The sequence below is a fragment of the Trichosurus vulpecula genome, chromosome 5, assembly GCF_011100635.1.
Source record: "Trichosurus vulpecula isolate mTriVul1 chromosome 5, mTriVul1.pri, whole genome shotgun sequence".
NCBI lineage: Eukaryota > Metazoa > Chordata > Mammalia > Diprotodontia > Phalangeridae > Trichosurus > Trichosurus vulpecula.
The window spans coordinates 19,426,115-19,450,121 of NC_050577.1; positions in this window are offsets into that span (position 1 = coordinate 19,426,115).

Genomic DNA, 24,007 nt, shown 5'->3' on the forward strand with positions numbered 1-24,007 from the left:
ACCCTCGCTCCTCATCTCTATCCCTTGGAATCCATTACAAGCTTGGCTCCAGTTCTGCGTCCTTCATGAGATGTTTCCGGATTTCCCCTGTTGTTAGGACTTTACTCTGATGGAGTGCTGTATTTCTTCTTTGTGTATTTTGTATTTATTTATCAGTGTATAAGTACCTCTCCCTTCCCATAGTCCCGGTGGAAGTAAGAACTGTTTTTAGTTTTGTTTTTGTATCTCCAGGACCTAGCACACAGTAGACACTTAATAAATGCTTGCTGAATTGAGACACTTACAAGATAAACATTACCGATATTGTTGTCTGTCCTTTGTTTTCAAAGAGGACCAGTGATATCACAGGGCGATGTCCTGACTTGCGTGTGAATTGGGTTTAAGTGAGGCAGAGCTGTACAAGGTCATTGGCCTCCCTCTCTTTCCCAGAATCATCAAAGTCCAGTAGCAGGACGGAAGTCAAGACAACGGGTGGCGGCCCAGGACGCTGTGGATGACTTCGGCATCCTCCATGTCTGACCAAGCTCTAAGAGCTCCATAGCACGCTTCAGTCAACATCCTGGCTGTTGGAACAAATTGCTCTTATCTGTCCATTTCAGCAGGTCTTCACATGCTTGGGATATACACCCCACAACTCACCGACAGGTTTGAGGCCTGTTGGTTACCCTCAACCTGGTTTAGCCCATCTGCCAAGACCGAGACCATTTACTGAGGTGTGGCTGCTGCCCATTCTATGGCTTTTTGGAACTACAGGTGGCAGTTGGGTGGCAGGTGGACACCAAAGGTGAATGAGCTGCCCTGAAGAGGGCTCAGCAGCCCTCACGACAGAGGCTGGTTCTCCTTGAACACCCCCATACGCTGATGTAAATACGAAAGGATGTATAGATAATGGCATATAACCATAACAACATTGAAGATGTTAATAAATTAGGTAAATGGAGGATTGACATTTTGAAAATTGATGTCACAGACCTCTTCCAAATTTTAAAAGAAATGTAATTGCTCATCCAAAAACATAATCTCTGCAATGATCTCATCCTGGCTGGGTTCTTGGGCAGGGAGCCACTTTAGGAATGGATTGATTCTCAGAGCTCTGTCCAGAAAGGAACCTCTGCAGACCAAATAAAAGAGTTCAGGGAGATCTCATCTTCTAACTAATTTAAAATATGTAAACACAGGAAGGAATTGTGATTACCTTAGTGGAAGGAACTCACGGTGTGGGAAATATGTCTACCAAAGCCCATCACACTCCATTTCTGACTTAGCCGATAAGCTCTAGGGGGAGCTGACTAAGGCATATTAAGTGACTTGCCCAGGGTCACGCAGATTGTAAAGATTAGAAATACTGGGAAATCAGGTCTTCCTCACTCCAAGCCCGAGTCTTTATTGTCTATGCCAGGCGCCTCCAATTTAACATATTTCCTTAAAATGATTTTAAAGTTTTTTAGCTTTTTAAAAATTCTAAACTAAGTAAGCATAGCAGCCAGTATTTCCTTAGCACTATAAGGTTTGGAAAGTGCTTTACAAATAGGACCTCATTTGGTCCTCACAGCAATCCTATGAGGTGGGTGCTGTTATTAACCCTACTGTGCAGCTGAAGAAACTGGGGCAGACAGAACTTAAGTGACTTGCCCAAGGTCACATAGCTAGTAAGTACCTGAGGCTACATTGGAACTCTGGTCTTCCTGAGTCCAAGTCTAGCACTCTATCCACTGCACCACCTGGCTGTATCTATGTATGTTCACACAGAGGTACACAGTATCTATCTCTCTATAGATATACATATACACACATACATATGTATACATGCACATGTGAATGTATATATGTGTATGTGTGTGTGTGTGTGTGTGTGTGTGTGTGTGTGTGTATGTGTATCCCAAGTTTTTAAAGCTTGAAACTGCACTGAGACTTTTGGGACACCCTGCATAAATATATACATAGATATTCAAGATATTCCTCAACTCTGATCGGATCATGTTTAGTTTTTTTTTTGTCTTAAACATAGCTGGCACATAGTAAGTACTTAATATAGTCTTGGTGACTGACCTGTCCCGTTTACGTAAATCAGTGCTTCTCTGTACACCAGATCACAGAAGGGAATATCTGAAGATCAGCAGCTTCTGCCTCAGGGCCATCATTTCTCACTTGCACTAGAAACTAGCTAATTGGCCCAACACTCATTTTTGCCCCTTCAGTCTGCCTGGAATCTCCCTTTTAGGGGGCCACAACACTATTCTTGGAGATGTGTTCATCTCATTGTTAAGACCACCATTATCTTCTATGAGTCTAAAATGTCTTTCCTGGTTCCAATTTTTATTAGAATTTCTTAAGTATCCACACTAGCTTCTGGGGAGGCTTGCTGTGGAGCCCAAAGGGATGCTGGAAGAAACCTCAGATGAGCTCCCAGAACTTTAACGAGGGGAATTGCCTTTGTCCTTACATTTATTATGATTCAGTTAAGACACTTCTGCCCATTCCGAAAACCATGTCAAACTTTTGGGTAGCATAAATAGTAGCTGTTAATGTTTGAAATAGAAACTAAAGAGGAATCAATGGATTCTTTGCTATGTGTGACTATATCAAGGATCTGTATTTTCCTCGATGTTAGAAACTCCCAATATAGAAACTCCCTCCACCATAGCAGATTGCAACCTATCTATGGCTTAGCAGATAAGTCCTAACAATTGCTGGAGGCCCAGGGTCATGTTGCTAGCTAGGATGAGAAGAGAAGTGAAGACATCTTGATTCCAATACTGACATTTTGCTGCCTTGGTGACGTATTTATCTGAAATGGTACTTGGAACCAAGAGTTTGATGAGGACCCCACTTTGTTTAAAGTAACCCGAGAACTTAAAAGAATCATCAGAGTGTCCTCAAGATTGGTTGGTTCCCTTAGCAGGGGCAGTTGGGGTGTAGAAGACAGTTCTGGCCTCGAGGACAAAAGACTTGAGTTCAGATCCCAGATTGGCTACTTGTCTCTAGGCTAAAGAGACGTTAGATGACATCTGGACAAGACCGTACTTGGACCTCCCTGGAATCTTGGGTCACTTCACCTCTCTCAGCCTTTGCTTCTTTATCTTTAAAAAGGGATAATAATTCCTGAACTACCCACCTTCCAGAGTGGTCACGAGGATTGAATAGAATGTGTGCAAGGATTCTGTAAGCCGGAAATCGCTAAATGAATGCCTATTAATTTTATTATGGTCTTAAAAATGAATTCTGGTCAGTCTGTTAGAGAATGGGAAGGGTGGGTTCATCTTTGGATCAGATATTAAACTTCCCATCACCATCGCTGAGCAAGACTGGTGATTGAAAATACGAGTCCATTGAGAAACAGTATAATTTGTTGCTGGGCACGTCCGGGGGATGGGAGGTTCAGTAAATTAAATACTTTTTCATGGGTTCATGATCTCATTAGCATGGTTGCCTTCTTATCCTTGAATTTCTTGGTCAAGCCCTCCCACAGAGAAGATGTCCACAACACTCACTCTTCTACCATTTCATGGGAATAATATAATAATAAATACTGACTATCTACATACCATCCCTTGCTTCTGCTCTGTGACCAGCCCATTTCTCTTTCCACTTAGACACACCCTCATCCATGGCCTTTACATCACTATCACATCCAAGCTATCTTTGGTACTGAGCTCCAGCCTGCATACCCCTACCATGCATCTTCCCATTGCCCTTGGGACATGTGCGATTCTGATCCTTCAGAGACTGTGTCATTCTGTGACTTGTAACCATGGAGGAAGGATGTTGATGTTGAAAAGAGGGGGGTCTGCATCAGGGAGCCATATAGGAGCATTGACTCTGCTACTTCAATTTTCTGAATGCGATTAGAGCCCAGTCTCCTCCTCCTACTTCATTTTGGACCTAGTTCATTGTCCATCTGCTGTGCCTACCCATGGCCTTGCAGAGGGCCGTAGAATCTCAGTGTTGGAAGAGACTCCATCTTCTCATCCAACCAGCAAAAATCTCCTTCACACTTTTTGTTGTTGTTGTTCGGTCATTTCAGTCGTGTCCACCTCTCTGTGACCCTACTTGGGGTTTTCTTGGCAAAGATACTGGAGGGATTTGCCATTTCCTTCTCCATCTCATTTTACAGATGAGGAAACTGAGGCAAACAGGGTGAAGTGGCTTATCCAGGGTCACACAGCTGATGAGTGCCTGGGCTGGATTTAAGCTCAGGAAGATGAGTCTTCCTGACTCCCAGCCTGGAGCTCTGTGCACTGCGGCACCACCCAGTCAGCTCTTCTTCACACCATCCCTAGTCAATGGTCATCCAACCTTTGCTTCTTTGTAACTCTCCTCCATCGATCTTGGTTCTGTCTCTACCCAGAGAGCAGAACCAAGCTGATCCATCTTTCATGTGACAGACCTTCAAGTACTTGGAGGCACCTATTCTGTCCCTCTTGAGTCTTCTCTTCTCCAGGCTAAATGTTTCCAGTTTCTTTGCTGAATCACTGGGGCTCCTTACTCTCATCGGCAGGCCAGGGTCCCCAGAGAGCATCTGACTGTGTAGGGTTAGGCTGGTGAGTTGTGCGATTTTCTAGTGCCATTGATGGACTTCTCCTTCAGTATGAGCTAGACTGAGCAGTGTTATTATGGCTTGTAATAAGCTATGCAGGTGGAATAAAGGCAGCTGTTACAGACCACTCCCCTCCCCCTTCCCCACAGAAGGTCCCTGGGGAGAGTGGGCTCCCAGGAGGATACATGCAGCTTGTGGTTAGCACAAGTCTTCTGTCTTCACGGAGTCCTCATGATGTTCCCCTTTGGGGTGGTTCTCTAGTGGACTCCAAGGGTCAGTGCTCTAGAACAGTCCTGAAGTTACCTTTCCATGGGTCCAATTTATCTAGGTGTGTCTCTTATCTCCTGATGTAGACCTTGCGCCTTGCTCTAGTTGCCAGGGGATCTTTCTGATGGCCTTGGGGGATTTCAGATTCACATGATTGGTCCTAGGGATGGAATGGTGGGGATAAGAAAGGACAGAGACTCTCCCCTTCCTCCGCCTGACCCCTGCCTCCAGCAAATCCACGTCAGGGACGTGTATGGCCCAGTTCCATCACTGGATTGGCCTATAGAAGGAATTGAGAGCCTCACCAAGATTGGCTGGATCCTTTAAACCAATTGCAAAACCTTCCCAGGGCAGCCTCATGTTTTCCTAAACAATGATCACAGCCCATCGCTCTTCCAGAGATTATTAAGGACTTGGCCACACCAAATTACAACTTTGATAGATTCTGTTGAGTACTTTGGGCCTTCTGTATTTACTTTCACTAAGGTGCAGGTTTCTATTCTCCCCATCCCCCTTCTTTCTTAGACCCAAAGCTCTTCATCATCCTGGTTTCCCTCCTCTGGATATTTCAGCAAGTTTCCTTCCTAAAACATGGTGCCCAGAAAGAAACCCAAGGCTCCACTTGTGGTCTGCCCTGGGCAGGACTGTCACCTCCTTGTTAAGTGAAGCCTCAGATGGCATTTGCTTTCGTGGCAGTCACTGACTTTGCCTATTTGAAACTAGCTGAATCTCCAGCAAAGATGGTCCAGTTGTGGTACAGAGAGTATGGTGCAGAGTGGGTTCCCATCCCTGTTCTCCCACCTACTCCCTACAGGGCCTCAGTTTCCCTTTCTGGTTTCCTCATCCATAGGACGAGGGAGTCTGACAAGATGGCCTCTGAGGGCTTTCCAACCCGAAATATTCATACTTATGATCCTCTCTAAAATGAAAGGTTGGATATTTTCAAGAAAGTTTTCTGTTGCCTGTCTTTTATTTATTTTTCACTGTCACAAGGGAAGAATCAGTCTGAGGGAGCCTAGTGGTAAATGACAATCACCAAGAAAAGATATTCTAAAAAATAAAAACAAAATGAAGAGGTTGGAGAATGTGTTCTCTGAAGTGTCTCCCAACGCTTAGCCCTATGAGTGGCTGCCATGATCTTTCCTTGACTTTGTGTTAAATGTGGGGGCGGGGACCAGAAGGAAGAAGAGAAAAGACTCTAAATTTTGTTCTTCCTTAGAATGTCAAGCAAAGCAAGATGATGATAACAAGAAACACAATGATGAGGATGGTGAAGACGATGATGATGGTGAAGATGATAGAAAGCCTAACCCCACCCTGACATTCTGGAGCCTGCCAGAGCACATTTTCTTCATGCCAGGGATCAGGGAAGCTGGTTTTGGTTTTGTAGTGTTGTTCCAGCAAAGCATCAGGATTCTGGTTTGCCGTAATAACACTGTAAAATCAATACAGAGAAATCTTGGCTCGGATGAGGCCTTGACCAGTCAGTGAATCACACTATGCGATAGACCTCAAAGATAATGGGTTTCAAAACCAGACATAAATTTTCAGTGACACCAGCTATTATCATGTTTTCTGGTGGGGGAATTTACAACAACCCCGATAAAATCCATTTGGTGGTTGGGTTTTAGATTAATATCAAATAGAATCACCAGTTTCAGACCACATGAGCTAAAGTGCAGGGGAAAGGAAGCGAGGTCTCAATCATTCTTGGGTTCTAACAACCTTGAAGTCAGCCCAGAGTTGCTAAAAAATGACAAACAAAGAAAACCCAATTAATTTAATGGAGAATTTCAAATACTGTAAAATGATACAGAGCCCAACACAGTAAAAACAACTTGGCTGCTAGATGGCACCAGAGTTCACAGAATGCTGGGTTTGGAATCAGGAAAACCTGAGTTCAAATCCAGCCTTGGACCCCTACTACCTGTATGACCCTGGGCAAGTCACTTAACCTCTCTTTGCCTCAGTTTCCTCATCTGTGAAATGGGGATAATGATAGGACGGACCTTCCACGGTGGTTGTGATGATAAAACTAGATGATATTTGTAAAGCGCTGAGCACGGGGCTTTGAGCAAAGTAGGTGTTTAACAAATCCTTCCTCTGTTCCTCCATTCCTCCCTCCCTCCCTCCTTCCCTTCTTTCTTCCTTCCTTCCTTCCCACATTGGACTTCATGTACATATCCCTTTTATATGAAATGGCAAAGCAAATGGATTTTCTGTGTCTTCTGATTTCATCTGCTTTAGTTCTTGGCTTCCTCTCTGGAATGTGGGTGGAAACGACCATCTGCACTAGGGGTATTTATAAAGTGTTGAACGCAGTGCCTGATACGTGGTAGGGACTACATAAACCCTCCTTCCCTTCCCTGCCTGCCCTGCCCTACACGAGCCTATGTGGTGGTTGAAGGCCCTTGGGAGGATCTGTAGAAATACTCGAAGGAGTCCATGAATCCATAGGTGAGCCCAGCAATCACCACGCCTGCCTTGGTTAGACTGAATAAATCCTATACCTTCAATATAAACAGATATAGTACTACTTTCCAAATATAAGTTGATGATCCAATGAATAAAATACAGATTTACCACAAAATGGCAGTGAGTTGCCGTATGTTTTCTCAGCGGATAGCATAGTACAATAACTGTGGTGCTGGGATGTGCAGAATTTTTTGACGTTATAGAGGGGTTCCTATACTCCAAAAGGAATTATGATTCTTTTTCCCCCTTGATATAGGATTATAAATCTAGAAGGAACTTCAGAGACCACCTAATCCTACCTCCCCCTTACTTTACAGAACGATTTATCCTAGTACAGGTAGTAAAAAGATTTGAACTCAGGTCTTTCTCCATTGCCTCCTTAGAGAGAAGATTTTCCTTATGAAGAAGAAAAATTGATATTCTGTTTTAGTGACATTGGCAGGTCACCCCCCTGAGACACAGAGGCCCTTTAGCTACATTTATTTAAGTAACCGTTGACCTGAAGGCTTTCTCCATAGGCAACAGGTGCTTAATAAAAGCTTGTGGGATACAATGTCATGGGGATTTAGGTGAAATAATAACTTCATGACTCCCATAACTGATGGAAGAGGAGAATTGAGCAACCTTCTGTCCAGACTCCAGGTAACACCTAATTCTCTCTATGTTATGGAAAATGGGAAGGTTGTCTTGACAACAATTTGGAAAAAATCAACCTGAAGCATTGGACGTGCAGCAGCATCCTTAGCATGTGGGAATGAGAACAATTCCTTCTCCTGAGCTCAAATCTCCCCTTCTCCCGAGGGGGCCCTTTTCTGTTTCATCCACACCCTCTCTTCAGTGGGTGAACTCTTCAGGGTTCCCATCAAAGACACCTAGACCACCAATGTAGACTCCACCACAGCAATCCAGTTTTTCTTTCCAGTTATTTATGGAATATGTGTTTTGACATCTCCACAAATTACTCCAAGTTATTCTGACTGAAGAAAATGTGTTAGAGGCAGCTAAGTGGTACAGTGGATAGAGCTCTGGGCTTGGAGTCTGTGGTGATAATGTGATTAAAGATCCGCCCCCCTCCATTCAATAGGCCTTGGGTGAAGCTAGTTAAGAGAAGTTTCTCAGGTGGAGCCAGTTTAGGGAAATTTGATTAGGAGAGGCTTGATTGTAGGCAGGCTTACACCCTTTATTTTCTAGGTGGGAGGCCGCAGGCCCACAACCTTTTGCTATTTAGGTCACCAGAGGTATGAAACCCTCAGGGCCCTAAGGAGAGGTGCTAAGACCAGAGCCAATTGCATGTGCACTGAGTTCTAGCCAATCAGATGCCGGCTAGGACTGTATATAAAGAGAACCCAGAACTGAGAGCAGGAGAATTGAGAAGCAGACATCAAAAAGACATTGAGGCAGCCAGCTTTGAGAGAGACTGCAGAGCAGAGAGTGCAGACAAGAGTTTGGGAGATAAAAGAGCTGAGAATCTACAGCATGGAGAGATTGGAGAACTGAGAATCCAGAGAATCCAGGAGACTGCAAGGACTCTGAGAACTAACTGCAAGGGCTTTCAGAACTTTGGAGAGGACACAGGCAAGCAGCCAGGATTCTTGAGTGATTGTTTATGGGAAGGCCCCTAGCAGGGGGGAAGATTACAAGATAACTTGGTTCCTTGCTATAACACTGTGTTATAATTTCCTTGTTGCTACAATGAGGTGGGCTTTCTGGTTCTGGAATATAATTGCTACTATATCGAATCGGATTCATTGGTCTTGGGATTGGATCCTCTGGTGTCTAAATAAATGTTATACTTCCTCTGCCTTCTACCTAGAGAGTTTTTCATACTTTGCCATTCTGAACCATACAGGCATGTTCATGGTCATCCTCGAGGGTCATGAATCTTACCTTATTGATACAGAGTCAAGAAGGCCTGAGTTCAAATCTAACCTCAGACACTTACTAGCTGTGTGACCCTGGGCAAATCACAGCCTCTGTTCCCTTAAGTATAAAATGAAGATAATAACAGTGCCCACTGCTCAGGGTTGTTATGAAGCCCAAACAAGAAAATGTTTGTAAAGTGCTTAGCACAGCGCCTGCACATAGTAAGTATTTAATAAATATTTCTGTCCTGCCTCCTAAGGGGGAAAAGAGGTAGGGAAGTTATCATTCATGATATCAGGTTGAGATGTTTTCATTTTATAGATGAGGAAACTGAGGCCCCTAAAACTGAAGTGACTTTCCTAAGGTCCTCTAGGAAATAAATGAAAGAAACAGGATTTTAAAATGGGTCAGACTCCAAATCCAGTGAGCTTTCCCTGGAATTTTTGATCTTTTCAAATGTTGAGGATGTCCACAAACTTGGATGATGGATGCTCCACTAACGTGAAAAGATCTGAGCTACCATCGTATCATTAGCTCTTTTCTGTGGGCATTTGAGATCCCCAGACCCCTATCTTCACAATAAACCTGTGAGGTGTGGGCAGCCCCATTGTAACCGTGGTCATGTTACCTGAGATAAGAACGGTGTGGTTCAGAGAGGCTGAACTGCCTGGCCCATGGCTAAACAGTGAGTAAATGTTGGAGGATCTGGCCGTCTCTTCACCACCCCTGAATTCTGCTTCACTTTCTTGCCAGTAAGAAGCATTTGGCACATATTCAATTCACCAGACTTTGGAAGTGTCCAGAGTATAATAATGTCACTCCTGGGAGAATGCACCCACTTGCCACTTTCCCCAGGCCCCAAAGATCGTGGCACAACCTTGATTCTGCCTGAACTTGCCCCTTCCTTAGACTCAGGGCTTATGCCCACATGTTCATTCATTGGTTAGTTTAGTTTTTTGGAATTACTTTACCTCCTAGCAGTGTTACAAGAGGTAACAGGTCATTGGCCGCAGAAGGGAGCTGTCTCAAAGGGAACTATTATTACTGGCTTGTATTTTCCAATGCCTTGGGAGATTCAGGACTCTATTAGTATGGGGCCACCTGGTAGCAGCTGTGCTCCCTCATCCCATTGTGGTACACTTGACCACAACCAGACCTAATATAAGACACCTGGAGGTCATGGAAGTGGGAGTGGGGAAAACAGGAGCAAGAAAATGGAATAACCAAGGAGGTTGCCAGAAGGAGGAGAGGATGATGGTGTCCATGATGGCACATTGGAGAGACTCCCATCAGACTTAGTGTAGCCAACTTCACTAGCTCTCTATCACACCTAGTCAATACATGAGAAAGCTGGTGTCCCATCTCCCAGGGTAGCTCAGCTGAAGGAACGAAAGCCCATTGGTTTTTATTGGGAGGGGTGGGTTTTCACTTAGGCATATCTTTCATGTCACAAATAATGGCTGGAAGAGGAATGAAAGGCTCCCAAATGAACAATGAATCCCAGCATGGAGGCCATGGCAGTTTTCAGAAAAGAGGAAGGAGAGGGATCCAGAGCAGAGACAATCTGACACTGTGAACCCCATGAGCTTCAGAGAAGGCCAAAAAATACAGAGGTTTTGGGCTCTCTCAGCCTCTGTTCCTCAGTAGAATGTGTTCTGTAGCTGCCAGCAAAATTCATGATCTGGTAACAAAGCCTTTATAGGGTGGTCCTTCCACCACATGGCCATTCCTTGGCTTCTTCTTGGAGTCTTTTCCATTTTCTTGGTTCTATAGAATTTAGAGCTGGAAGGGACCTCAGTTATAAGTTCATCATATCCACCATGTGCCTTTCTGTTGGATCAGAGATTCAGAGCTAAGAGGGACCTCAGAGGCCATCAAGTCCAACTACTAATTTTACTGATGAGGAAACTTGGGTCTCATGAGATTAAACGATTTTGGCAAGCGGTATGTACATAAGTAGTAAGTACCGGAGGTGTGATTTGAATCCAGGTCCCCTGACTCCAAAGCCAGTGGCCCTTCCAGTGTACACCATTTTCCCTCTTTCATTTAATAGGTGAAGGAACTGAGGCCCAGAGAGTCACGTGATTTGGCCAAGCTGGAATTCAAGCCTAGATCTTCTGATGTCAGAGCCAGTGCTCTCTATGCGACACAGCATTCAGAGCTTATGCTCTCTCATCATAACCCTTAAGGACCCACCCCTTCTCTGCCTCCGTGTTGAAACATCGATGAACTCCAAGGGAAGAGTTTATCATATCTTGTAGTGTTTAACAAAGCCTGGCACATAATAGGTTCTTAGTATGTGTTTTTTGACTTATTTTAAACGAATGAAGATAAGGAAGGATAACAGCCTTGTGCCAGCACTGAAACATAAAGAAAGTATACATAATAACATCTCTGGGCTTGAAGGAAAATGCTGGTTTTTCTTTGTTGTTGTTGTTTTAAAAGGCCAATGGCTTACCAGTTACCATGGTTATGGAAAGCCAACTCTCTCCCTTCATATACTTTGTGACTTCCTCAGTGTGGATACTCCCTTCAAAGGACAGATTGCAACCCATGAGCATCAACTCATCCCATGTGACTTTTATCCATATTTCCTATGAGGCATCTATCCGTTAGTTGGGTACATTAATGGCAATTTGCTTTAGATTGGGGTTCTTAACCTGGGTCCACAAGTCATTTCAGGGCAACTGGAAACTTGCATGGGAAAATTACATCTTGATTTTCACTAATCCCTAACTGAAGTTTAAAAACGTGGTTCTGAGAAGAGGTCCTTCGGCTTTACCGGAAGGCCCAAGGGAGCCACAGCCCAAAAAGATGAAGAGCCCCTAATGGAGGTGAAGGGTTTCTTGGATGCCAAAGAATGGCCAGGTCTACTCCCTCCACGCTTACCTTCTCTTGGCCTGTAGGTGTCAATGAACACACATTCATTAATTCCTCTCTGCCAGGCACTGTGCTAGTGCACTAGAGAAGCAAAGACAAAAGATCTCAAGGAGCTCACGTTCTACTGAAATATTGCTTCATCACTGTCCATGGATGACCAAACGAATCAAAATAGGTTTAATTAGCACAGTAGCTAATCCTTCCGCCATGCACTATCTTCCACAGTTACAGTGTGAACTCATTGAAAGCAGGGGATGTTTTCTATTTCTATGTGTTTCAGTGCATAGTAAGTGTTTAAAGAATCTTTTTCATTCATTCATTCAACATTTATTAAGCACCTACTATGTGCCAGGCACTGTGCTAATTGCATTTATTCATTGATTCTGTTGAATGTGAAGAGTTTATCTGGCAATGGGCTGTCTCCCATGTGGGGTTGGTTGTAAAGTAGCATCCCTGGAGAGTTTCAAAAGATAATGACTGTCTCTAGGATGGTTGTATAAAGGGCAGGATGCCAAGAGAGATGTGTTCCATGGGAACAACTGTTTATCCTGCCTCCTACATGGTTAGCTCAAGCCAGCCACTGCCAATAGCTTTTTCCAGCCTTCTAGGCCTAGGCCAAGCCTTTGGTGAGGAGGCTCTCCCCAGGACACCCAGAGTGAAGCGTCTAAGGCTGGGACTGTGAGCCTCTTGGCCATGTTGCTTGGCTCTTCCACTTGTGTGGACTGAGCCTTGGCCACTTTCCTTGGATTCTGGGTCGCCTTTGTGCCTGGCCAGTGTTCCCAGACATTGACTGTTTGCATTCTCTGCTTTTGACTTCTGTCTGCCTCTGGTCTTGGTATCTGTGCCTGGCTTCCTGCACCCCGGGGCTGGCGAGTGGCTAGACGGGGAACTTCTCAGAGGCTTTTTCATCTGAGCTCTTCTCTATGTTTCTGTGCTTCTGTTTCCTTTGCCTACAAAGGGGGGCTACCTTCTCATTGGCCTTTTTTGAGGATGAATGACAAAATATATATTTTTAAACTAGAAAATGATTCTGAGAGTGGAGTGCCTTTCAAAGTAAATTCCATTTTCACAAAAGATCATAAATTTAGGGCTAGACAGGATCTTCAAGGCCATCAAATCTAAGGGCAGCTAGGTGGAGCAGTGAGTAGAGCACCGGCCCTGGAATCAGGAGGACCTGAGTTCAAATCTGGCCTCAGACACCTGACACACTTACTAGCTGTGTGACCTTGGGCAAGTCACTTAACCCCAATTGCCCTGCCAAAAAGCAAAATAAATAAATAAAGGCCATCAAATCTAATCTTACAGATGAGGGAACTAAGTCATATAGAGGTAAAGAGACTCAGACAGGGTTGAGCAGCCGGTAAGTATCAGTGACAGGAGTCAAACCCAGGTCTTCCAGCTCCAAGCCCAGCTCTGTGTGCTCTACTGAACTGCCATCTTAGAAAGTCTCCGTTTTGAAGCTAATGTCCTTTAGGATTCAGAGGTGGGGCAGATGGTTTTTGAGTGCCCACCATGTACAGAATGTCCTCTTAGTATTGGGAAAATATAGGAATGGAAACTGAGATATTATTGGGATGGGGAACTCCCAGATGTGGAAATTCCTCTACAAATGTAGGTTGCATTTCAACTTAGTCTTAGAGAGTTGTTTGGAACACTGCAGGGTTATGTGACTTACCCAGGGTCACAGAACATGCATTACTCGGTCCGATAGCATCTATTGAGTGTGCATACACACACACACACACACATACATATGGCAAATCATGCTAAGATTAAGGAATGGGAAAGGCTTCTGGAAGAAAGTAAGACTAGCTGCGACTGGAGGAAGTCAGGGAAGTTAGGAAGCAGAGATGAGGAGGTTGTGTGTCTGAGTGACTGGGAGGGTGGTGATATTCTCTACAGGGAAATTCAGGAGAGGGGAGCAGGTTTGGGGGGAAAGATGACATAGTCAGTTTTAAAAATGCTGAATTTAAGAAGCCTATAGGACATGTAGTTTGAGATGTCTAATAGGAAATCTCACTTCTCCAAGATGGAGATGGAGGATGGAGATGTGGGATTGGAGGTTAGGACTGGACAAGAAGATCTGAGAGTCACCTGTAGATGCAGATAATCGAAACCGTGGATGCTGATGAGATCATCAAGGAAAATAGCATAGAGGCCGAAGAGGGCCCAGGACAGAGCTGTGGGGGCCCCACCACGATTAGCATGTGTGACGTGGGTGAAGATCTGGCAAAGCAGACAGAGAAAGAGTGGTCAGACAGGTAGGAGGAGAACCAGGAGGAAGTCCCATGATGAAAAGATGGAGAGAAGACAGTATAAGGGATACTTGATAATGAGAGGCTGTAAAAAGGTAGCCTTGCTGCAGCGAGGGCCCCAATGAGATTATATAACACAAAATTTAAAGTGGGATTGGTCACTCAGCAGCACAAGAATAGGAGAGAAAGCAGCAGGTGGTGGGAGTATTCTAGGGCTGTGGCTTGGCAGGGCAAGAGCGATGATAGGAGAAGGGGCAAGGGACTCAAGAGATGGGGACAGTTTAGAGTTGAGCTGGTTCAACAGAGTATCGAGATGGGAGAGGAAGGAGTTTAGCGAGTGCAGGGGTGATGGCCTGGGAAGGAACTGAGCAGGGCTCGACTTGAATCCAGATCTGAATAGATTTGGGGCTGGCTGTCTATCTTAGATACCGCATTGTCTCTCTGGAGGCCCATCCAGAAGAAATGGATGTGCAAAAGGTCTGGGCCAGGAAGCTACAACAGGGACACCTAGAAAATCCTCAGCAGGCAGTATGATAGTCAATTATCAAGACAATGCTCGATGCCTCAGTGCAACCCTAAGTACCTATGTGCTGAGAAAGTGTTGGCGGCAGGCCTGTATCCTACTGGAAAGACTTCAAGGCTTCCTGGACTCATTCAGACTTTGCCTTTCTGCTGGAACTGTCAATAAAATGCCAACTCATGCCAACCAGGAGAGTGCCAAATTCATGACTACACATGCATATGTTAACTCTTGCCCAGAATTCAGCCAGAGTCGGCAGGTTTTTCTCCTTGGCTTCTTTTGTGTATCTCTGGAGTGACCTCAGGTGAAAAACTAAGTTATCGTATAATTTGCAGGCACCTCAAGTCAGGCTCGACCTCTCTTGAGAGGTGGCAATGGGAGCAGGAGAGGCAGAGCATGAGAACAGTTTACTCTGGCTTACCCTGACAGTGCTGGGGCACCCAGAAGTAGCCATGGCCAGGTATAATCACTTATATTCTTTGTGATCAAAGAATTCCAGACTTTGAGAGTTGGGAGGGAGTTCAGCAGCCATTTGGCTCATCCATACCCCAAGAATCCCAACCATCATATACCTCAGCTTTGACTTGAAGACCTTCAGGCAGGTAGAACCCATGACCCCTCTAGGTAGCCCATTCTATTTTTGGTGAGCTCTCATTGGCTAGGCAGTTAGGTGGCACCATTTGAATTTTTGTTTGTTTTTGGCAAAGATACTGGAGTGGTTTGCCATTTCCTTCTCTAGTTCATTTTACAGGTGAGGAAACTGAGGCAAACAGGGTGAAGTGACTTTTCCAGGGTCACACAGCTGGGAAGTTTCTGAGGCTAGATCTGAACTCATGAAGGTGAGTCTTTAAAATTCCAAGCCTAGCACTCTGTATACTACACCACATAGCACCGTGAGCTTGCGATTCACTAAAGCCCCCAGATATTTGTCAAAACAACAGCCATCTCTCTATGCCTTCCCCATCTTATACTTGTAAAGTTGATTTTTCTTTTGGTATTCAAGTTCAGGGCTTAGTTCATCTTTCTTGACTTTCGTCTTAGAGTAATTTCCTCTTATTAGAAGTTGGAATTCCTTGCCACCGATGACCTACATTTTAAGTATCTGCCTATTTCCTTTCTTTGTGTCACTCTTTTATACACTAGATGACAACCTCATCACTGAGTGGGCCAATACCATGCCCTAGAGTAGAGGGTCCCTGGGGTTTGTAGGTGGGGCGGAGCATAGAGTTATTTCAAGGGTTCTATAAAATCCTATTTCCTTTTAAAAGTAGTTTATTTATTTATTTTGTTCTCTCTCCCTCCCATTGTTCCCTTCCCCCACTGAACAATTTTAAAGAAGAAATACGAACTTAAAACAAATGTCCCGTCCAGTAAAACAAGTTTCCGGACTGGTCGTGTCCAACATGGAAGCCTCATTCTGCATTCGCTGGCAGAATGGTTTGTCCTCATCCTCCCGGACTTGTGACTTACCATTACAGTGGCCAGAGTTCTAGAGCTTCCAAAGCTGTTTTTCTCTTTATAGAAATGGTTCTCCTCATTCTGTTTACTTCACTACACCAGTTCATCAAGGTCTTTCCAGTTTCCTCTGAAACTGTCCATTTTATAATTTCTCATGACACACTAACACATGGATGGTGGGGGCACCACAGAGCTCAGGGCACCAGACCTGGAGTCAGGAAGACCTGAGTTCAAATCTGGCCTCAGACCCTTACTAGCTCTGTGACCCTGGGCAAATCACTTGCCCTCTGTCTGCTTCAGTATCTTCATATACAAAATGAAGAGGTTGGATAAAATGGTCTGTGATGTTTCTCTCCATCCTAGATCTATGATCATAATTCACTGTCTCCTGTGATCTCCCATGAAAGGCAGGGAACAAACATCTACATAGTACCTCTCATGTGCCAGGTATGGTGCTAAGCACTCTTCACAAAAATTATCTCATTTGATCTCCACGACAATCTTGAGAGGTAGGTACTGATATTATCCACATTTCAGAGTTGGGGAAATTGAGTTTAAGTGACTTGCCCAGATTTCTACAACTAGCAAGTGTCCAAGGCCAGATTTAACCTCAAGATTTCAGGACTGCAGGTGCAGGGCGCTAACCACTGCACCACCAGCCATGATCATCAGACTAGAAATCATGGGGTCGTAACTTAAGAGTTGGAAGAGCCTTCAGAGGCCATCTACGGATGAGGATTCAGATTGTCTGGCTCTCATTTAAAGCTTTTCGGCACTCGGCCCCTTCCTCCCTTTCCAGTCCTCTTGTACTTGATTCATCTCCATTTATTCTATGATCCAGACACCCTGGTCTCCTTGGCTGATCCTCGCACCCAGCACTCCCTCTTCCAGCTTCATGTCTCTACCCTGGCTCTGCTTCATGAAAAGAATGTCCTCCCTCCTCCCCTGCACCTCCTGGCTGCCTTCCAAACTCCTCTCAGATCCTACCTTCTGCAGGAGACCTTTGCTAACCCCCCATGGCCAGTGCCTTCCCTCTGCTGTGGATGACCTTCCACATCCTTTTTATGCACTGGCACGTAGAGCTGTTATTCCCCCCATTCCAATGTGAGCCCTTTCCTTCTCTAGGGCCTGGCACATAGTAAGCATCTAATCAATGTTTGTTGACTGACTGACTCAAAACCTAACCATCTCTCCCCTGCTGCCTTCCCAGGTAGGGCAGTAAAGTCACCACACCTGGAGTAAAATATACATTCATGTAACTCCCCTACGTCTCCAAAAAACCAACCCCCAAAGCAACCCTTCTCATGGTGAACATGGCCAAGTCAGCTCTCTCCTCACCCAGAGGATGACCAGTTAGCCAAGCAGATGACCACTGGGTGGCGCCCTTGGGAGTCTCCAGAGCAGCTGGGAAGGCTTTATTTACAAGTGGATTCCTGGTTACAAGAAACAGCCAGGGAACCAGAGATGATGTCAAGTTCATGTGTTTACCCACATCTTTGCCCGGGCATAGCCTGGCATTCAACCCTGAGGGAGGAGAAGGATTTTCTTTCTTTGACCCTTTTCTGATGATTTCCTGGATGGTTTTGTTTCTATTTGATGGGAAGATTGGGAAAAATGAAGAAAATGAAAATTGAAATTTGTGGAATTTGTGGGAGAAAGGGAAAGATTGTTTCTTGATGCAGATGCTTGGAGTCTTCTGATCTGTGGAGGAGTGAAATCTTGGCCTCACATCATTTAAACGTCATGTATATCTTTTGGAGCCTGATAAGGAGAGGCAGGAGGTATGGGGAAAGGAGCTTGAATCTGGACTCAGAGGGCCTGGGTTCAAATCCTGACTCTACAAGTTACTGCCCAGGTGACCTTGGGAAAGGTCACTCTTACTCTCTGGGCTTCCATTTTTTCATCTGTAAAATGAAGGGGTTGGACTAGAAAATCTCTGAGGTTCCTTTCAGCTTTAAAGCTACTTCCCTGGGTCTGTTTTTAGATGACCTCAAAGGTTCTTTCCAGCCCTAAACTCATGAGCCTTTGAACTGGAACTTTTTTTTTTCTAGTGGGAACAGATAGCGGCAGTGGGATTAGGTGGGCGTGGCTATATGTAGGGAGACTATGGTATGCCAACATTTCTGAGGACTCTTCTTTTTCCATCCCACTACTCTCGCTCTCTCTCTCCCCCCACCCCCTCTCCCCCCCCACTCTCTCTCTCTCCCTCTCTCTCTCTCTCACTGTCTCTTTCTCTCTCTCTTCCTTCTCTCTCTCTCTCTCTCTCTCTCTCTCTCTCTCTCTCCCCCTCTCTCTCCCCCCTCCTCTTTCTCTCCCTCTCTCTCTCTCTCTCTCACTCTCTCTCTCTCTCTCTTCCTTCTCTCTCTCTCTCTCTCTCTCTCTCTCTCTCTCTCTCCCCCCTCTCTCCTCTCCCCTCTTTCTCTCTCACTCTCTCTCTGTCTCTCTCTGTCTCTGTCTCTCTCTCCCCCTCTCTCCTCCCCCCTTTATCTCTCTCTCTCTCTCTCTCTCTCTCTCTCTCTCTCTCTCTCTCCCTCCCTCCCTCTCTCTCTCTCCCCTGCCTCTCTCCCCCTCTCCCTCCCTCTCTTTCCCCCCCCCCTCTCTCTCCCCCCCCTCCCCCCTCTCTGTTTGTCTCCTGCTCTCTCTCTCTCCCCCCCATTTCTGTCTGTCACACACACACACACACACACACACACACACACACACGAAAATACCCCAGTTTGGATAAAAAAAGGTATGGAGATGTTCTGTGATTTCTTTCTATTGTTAACTTTTAAAACCCTGGGCATGTCTAGCCTTCTATTCCCTGACATTGGTTGTGCTATTCCAACCACTTTCCATTTTTGGAACTAACTAACAAACAGGTAATGCTAGTAAATTCATGTTATGACCAATATTTCTACTCTTCTTCTCTATGTGACCTTGGATGGTGACAGGTCTCTTTCTGGGCCTCAGGTCCTTCCATAAAAAGAGCAGGTGCAGTCAGGAAAACTCCATGAGAGGCGGTGTCATACAGTGGAGTAGAGATCATTGACTCTGGCGTCTGAAGACCTGGGTGATGCTCCCCACGTTTGTGATCTTGGTTAGGTCACTGAATTTCTCCAGGCCTCCTCTGTAAAATGAGAAGGCTGAACTAGCTGGTGTCTGAGGCTCTATCCAGCTCTGCATCTGTGAACTGATCCTCCGAACCATCAGCAGACAATTTCTAGTCTTCATTTTCCAGCCTACTAGAGACTGTAATGGTGCCCATTTCTAGGGGTCTCCAGTCCCCTAGACAGTTTTTGCCTCCTCCCCCTGCACTGAGTGCCCTGCCCTCTCTCTAGCAACAGAGGACAACAAACATGGGAAATCATTTTAGGAGACCAGAGACATCTGTTTGGCTCGGGATGGATGTGAGTCATAGGCGTCACCTCCCCCTTGTCTCCCAAGTCCTCTGACGAGATGACTTTAGACAAAACATCTACCTGGAAGAAGAGGCCTGTCACTCCACAAGCCGAAGGCCAGCAGAGCAAGGTAAACGTGCTCCTCTGCGAGGCGAGGGGGAGGGGAGGATTTGATGATTGCTGGTCCTTTCCAGTTCTGGGTCTCTACGCCAGATGCTTCCCACTTCTGCCTTGTCCTTGCTCTGGGATGCTGGGACAAACTGGAATCCTCGCCTTTGAATCCCTGGCACGTCTGATGAAGTCCTAAGGTGTATACAGCTTATGTTTAGCAAACAGCCGCAGGATGCCCGAAATCTTTCCGAGTGAATGCGACTTGCTCTGAAAAACACAATGTTTGACTGGCCAAAAGGTCCAGGCATCATTTTTTGAAGTCAGCTGAAAATCTGGCCACTGCGTTTACATATTGGCACAGTTAACTAAAACCTAATAGAAAAAGCGAGTAATGTAAGCTCACAGCCTCGTTTTACTATGAGAAAGAATGCAATAAAAAATTCTTTTAAAATACACTGACAATAAATCACCCAAGACAGGGCAGATGAATTATTCAGCCTATATCTCTTTAACTCAAGCTTATGGATGCCCAAGCAACCATGCCCCTCAGCCTGGTAACATCTCTGCCCACAAACGTCTCTGCACACCCCATTCCTGTCACAGTGACTGCAGATTCCGTTGTTTTCCCCAAACACAGTGAAGACTGCTGAAAGTAGAGGGAAGTTGGGGGTTGTGTTAGAAATGACTGGTTTCCAATGGAAGGATGGACTCCCCGTCAATGTCTTACTTGGACTCAGTTTCTTACTTCTCTGAAACCTTGCAGAAACTAGCTCATTATATACTCAGAAGTGTGAAAGGGCATGTGGTACAGTGGAGTCAGAGGACCTGGGTTCAACTTCTGCCTCTGCTTGCCTTCTGTGTGACTTTGGACAACTCATTTAACCTCCCTATTCCTCAGTTTCCCCTTCTGTAAAATGAAGCGGTTGGTGAGAGACAGTGCGGAGGGGTGGGTAGCTGGCCAGGTGTAAGGCCCGCCTCTGATCCACACTTAATTTCATACAACTCAGCCCTTTAAGATTACAAATAGCAGTACTGGTGGGGACATGCATTGTTTGAAGGAGTTGTTTCTTTTTTTTTTTTTTTTTACCTGGAGGTTCCTGCGTCAGCGAAATTACAGGTTCAATTGAAAATAAAAACCACAAAGGAAATTACTGTCTTCTGATTATAAAATGAGAAGGTGGGATTAGAGGCGTTTGGGGGGTCTCTCTCAGCTCTGGAGCTGTTCTTTCATCAACGCAAGGAAATCCTTCTCTCAATACAGACTTTGACCCTACAACTGAATCCACAAGCTCTGGGAGGAGAGGGGACTCGCCTAGGGTCACACAGCTAGTAAGTATCAAAAGCAGGATCTTAACCGGGTCTTCTCGTTTGCCCCCCTCCCCCACCCCCGCAGCATGCTCTCTCCCCATTGCCCATTGCCATCCTATCCCGTTTAAACTTGCGCTTAATGACATTGCAAATGAGCATTTGAGAAATGTGGACTTCATTAAGGTTAACGAGCTTTTATCACATTTTATGCCCAAGCTTTTGAAAAATAAAAATTTTAACGCAGGCAAAGAAAAATATTCACTTAATTTCCACCGGCAATAAAAAGACAATGAAGCAAATCTAGTTTTAGGTTGGAAATCGGGTGATCTCGTTAATAAAGGGATAAATAAAAGGCCCAAAGAACAGATGCTTTTTATGATTCCAGGCTGGCATTCCAAATGCAATAATCCTGCTCAAATGCACGGCTGAAATGACTTTATGGTCATACTTAATGATAGCGAGAATAAACACAGATTTCATCCTGTGCTCTGTCTCCCCAAAAGCCTTCCATCCAGGACATGCACTCAGCCTCAGGAATAAACCTTTCAAACCCGGGAGGGCCAGGTCATGTTTCCTATGATCCCTGTAAGGGGGGAAGATCATATTTAAACTTGGGGCCAAATGGTTTCACTCCTCTGGGGGCTCTGTTTCTGACTCTCTGGTCTTCTCCTTCTCCCCTCCCCCCTCCAGCTCCTTTCCCTCATTAGAATGTAAACTCCTTGAGGGCAGGACCTGAACTTCTTTTTGCTTCTTTTTTAATCTCCACCATTTAGCACAGTGCCTGGCATGCAGTAAGCACTTAATAAATGCTTACTGACTGAGTGGTTATTTAGCAAAATCAAGATCTGGGAGAGCAGTGGGGCAGGGAATAATGTCTCTGCTCATATAGCAGAAACAACTAACTCTCCTCTGAGAGAAGAGCGGGGTTTCAAAAAGGTGCTGACACTTCTATGGGACTCAGAAGTCTGCAGAGTGCTTTCTGCGGTAATGGTGGCTCCTATCGAACACCCTAATGTTTGCAAAGCCCTTTACCTATGCTATCATATTTGATCCTCAAAACGACCCTGGGAAATGAATCTTTCTGTCATTCCCACTTTACAGGTGAGGAAATTGAGGCTGAAGGCACACAGCTCATAAGTGTTGGGATTTGAATTCAGATTGTCCTGATCCCAAGTCCAATACTTTATCACTATACCACTTAGCTGCCTCTAATGATCTCATTTGAGCCTCACAAGGGCCTTTGAGGGAGGCATTATTATTATGATCAGTCCCATTTTACTGGTGAGAAAACCAAAGAGAAATAAAGTGATTCAGCCAGGGTCACACAGCTAGGAAGTATCTGAAGTAGGATTCAAACTCAGGTCTTCCAGATGCCAAGTCTGCCCCTCCATGTTGGTGCCTTGTCTCTTGTCTCCAAGAGACTGTCCTAACTTCCCCCTCCCCCAAACTGATGGCTGTCCTTCTCACTGGGAATGTTTCCAGGGAGCATTTAGCAACCCTTGCTCTTAGGAAGGTCTCCTTTACCCTCGGAGTTCACACTCACTTCCTTTCCTTCTGCCCTTGTTGGGTATAGAGACCATCTGGTAAGCATCTTCATTTTAAAAAAATCCTTCCTGCACTTGAATACATTTTTGAAGCTATTGCAGAATCTCAGAACATCAGAGTGGAAAAGGACTCAGAGATCAGGTAACCAGCCCATACCTGGCCCAGAAACCCCTACACAGTGGCCAAGCTGATATTCCTAAGACAGAGGTCTGACCATGGCACTCCCTTCATGAAAAGTCTTTCATAGCTCTTCTTTGTCCCTAAGAGAAAACACAACCCCTCACCCAGGTACATAAAGCTCTCCACAATTTGACCCCATTTTCCTTTCCAAATTTCGTATTATTCAATAACAGGCATTTATTTTCAGTTGTAATAGATTTTTTATTTAGGTATTATATTTTTGCATTGCCTAAATTTCCCCCTGTATCCCTCCAAGAGAGCCATTCTTCATAACAAAGAGTTTTTTAAAAGAAAAAGAAGGGAAAAGTTCATCAAGACCAATGAACACAGTAGAAGAATTATGATGTTAGATGCAATGTTCCACACCCATGGACCCTGACCTCTAAAAAAGGAGATCGGGAGAGCTGCTATATCTCTGTTTTTATAATTGCATAAAATTCAGTTTGGATGGGTTTGTGGTGGTAGTTCTGTCAATTTCTATTATTATAGTCATTGTGTATATTTTTCCTGGCTGTGTTAATTTCATTTTCATCAGTTCATGTATGTCTTTCCATGCTTCTCTATTCTTTCAAAGTTTGTTTCTATTCAGGGACCATAGCTCATTTCACATTCCTCAATTGATGGGCATCCCCTTTTTTCTAGCTCTTTGCTACCACAAAAAGTATTGATGTAAATATATGGGTATATATGGAACCTTTCTTTTCGTCAACAACCTCTTTAAGGTATATGCTTTTAGCAGTAGAATCTCTAGGTCAAAGAGTGGTCATGCCAATTCATAGCTCCACCAGTAATATGTTAGTATGCCTATCTTTCCACAGTCCCTCCAGCACTGATTTTTTCCATCTTTTGTCATCTTTGCTAATTTGCTGCATGGGAAGTGAAGCCTCAGAATTATTTTGATTTACCTTTTTAATGATCATTATATTATTTTATTATTATACATTTCAACTATAATCTCATTCTTTTAGAAGGTTGTGAAGAGTTTGTAGAGTTTTATTTTGAGAACTTTTTGTTTATATCCTTTGATCATTTCCCCATTGGGGAATGGCTTCTGGTATTTATTTTTTAAAATATATTTATTTAGCATCTACTATGGGCTAGGCAAAATCATAGGCATTGAGGATATAAAGAATTCTAAAAAATAGTCCCTGTTCTGAAAAGCCTACTTTTGATCAGGGAAGACAACATGTACATTTTACACACACACACACACACACACACACACACA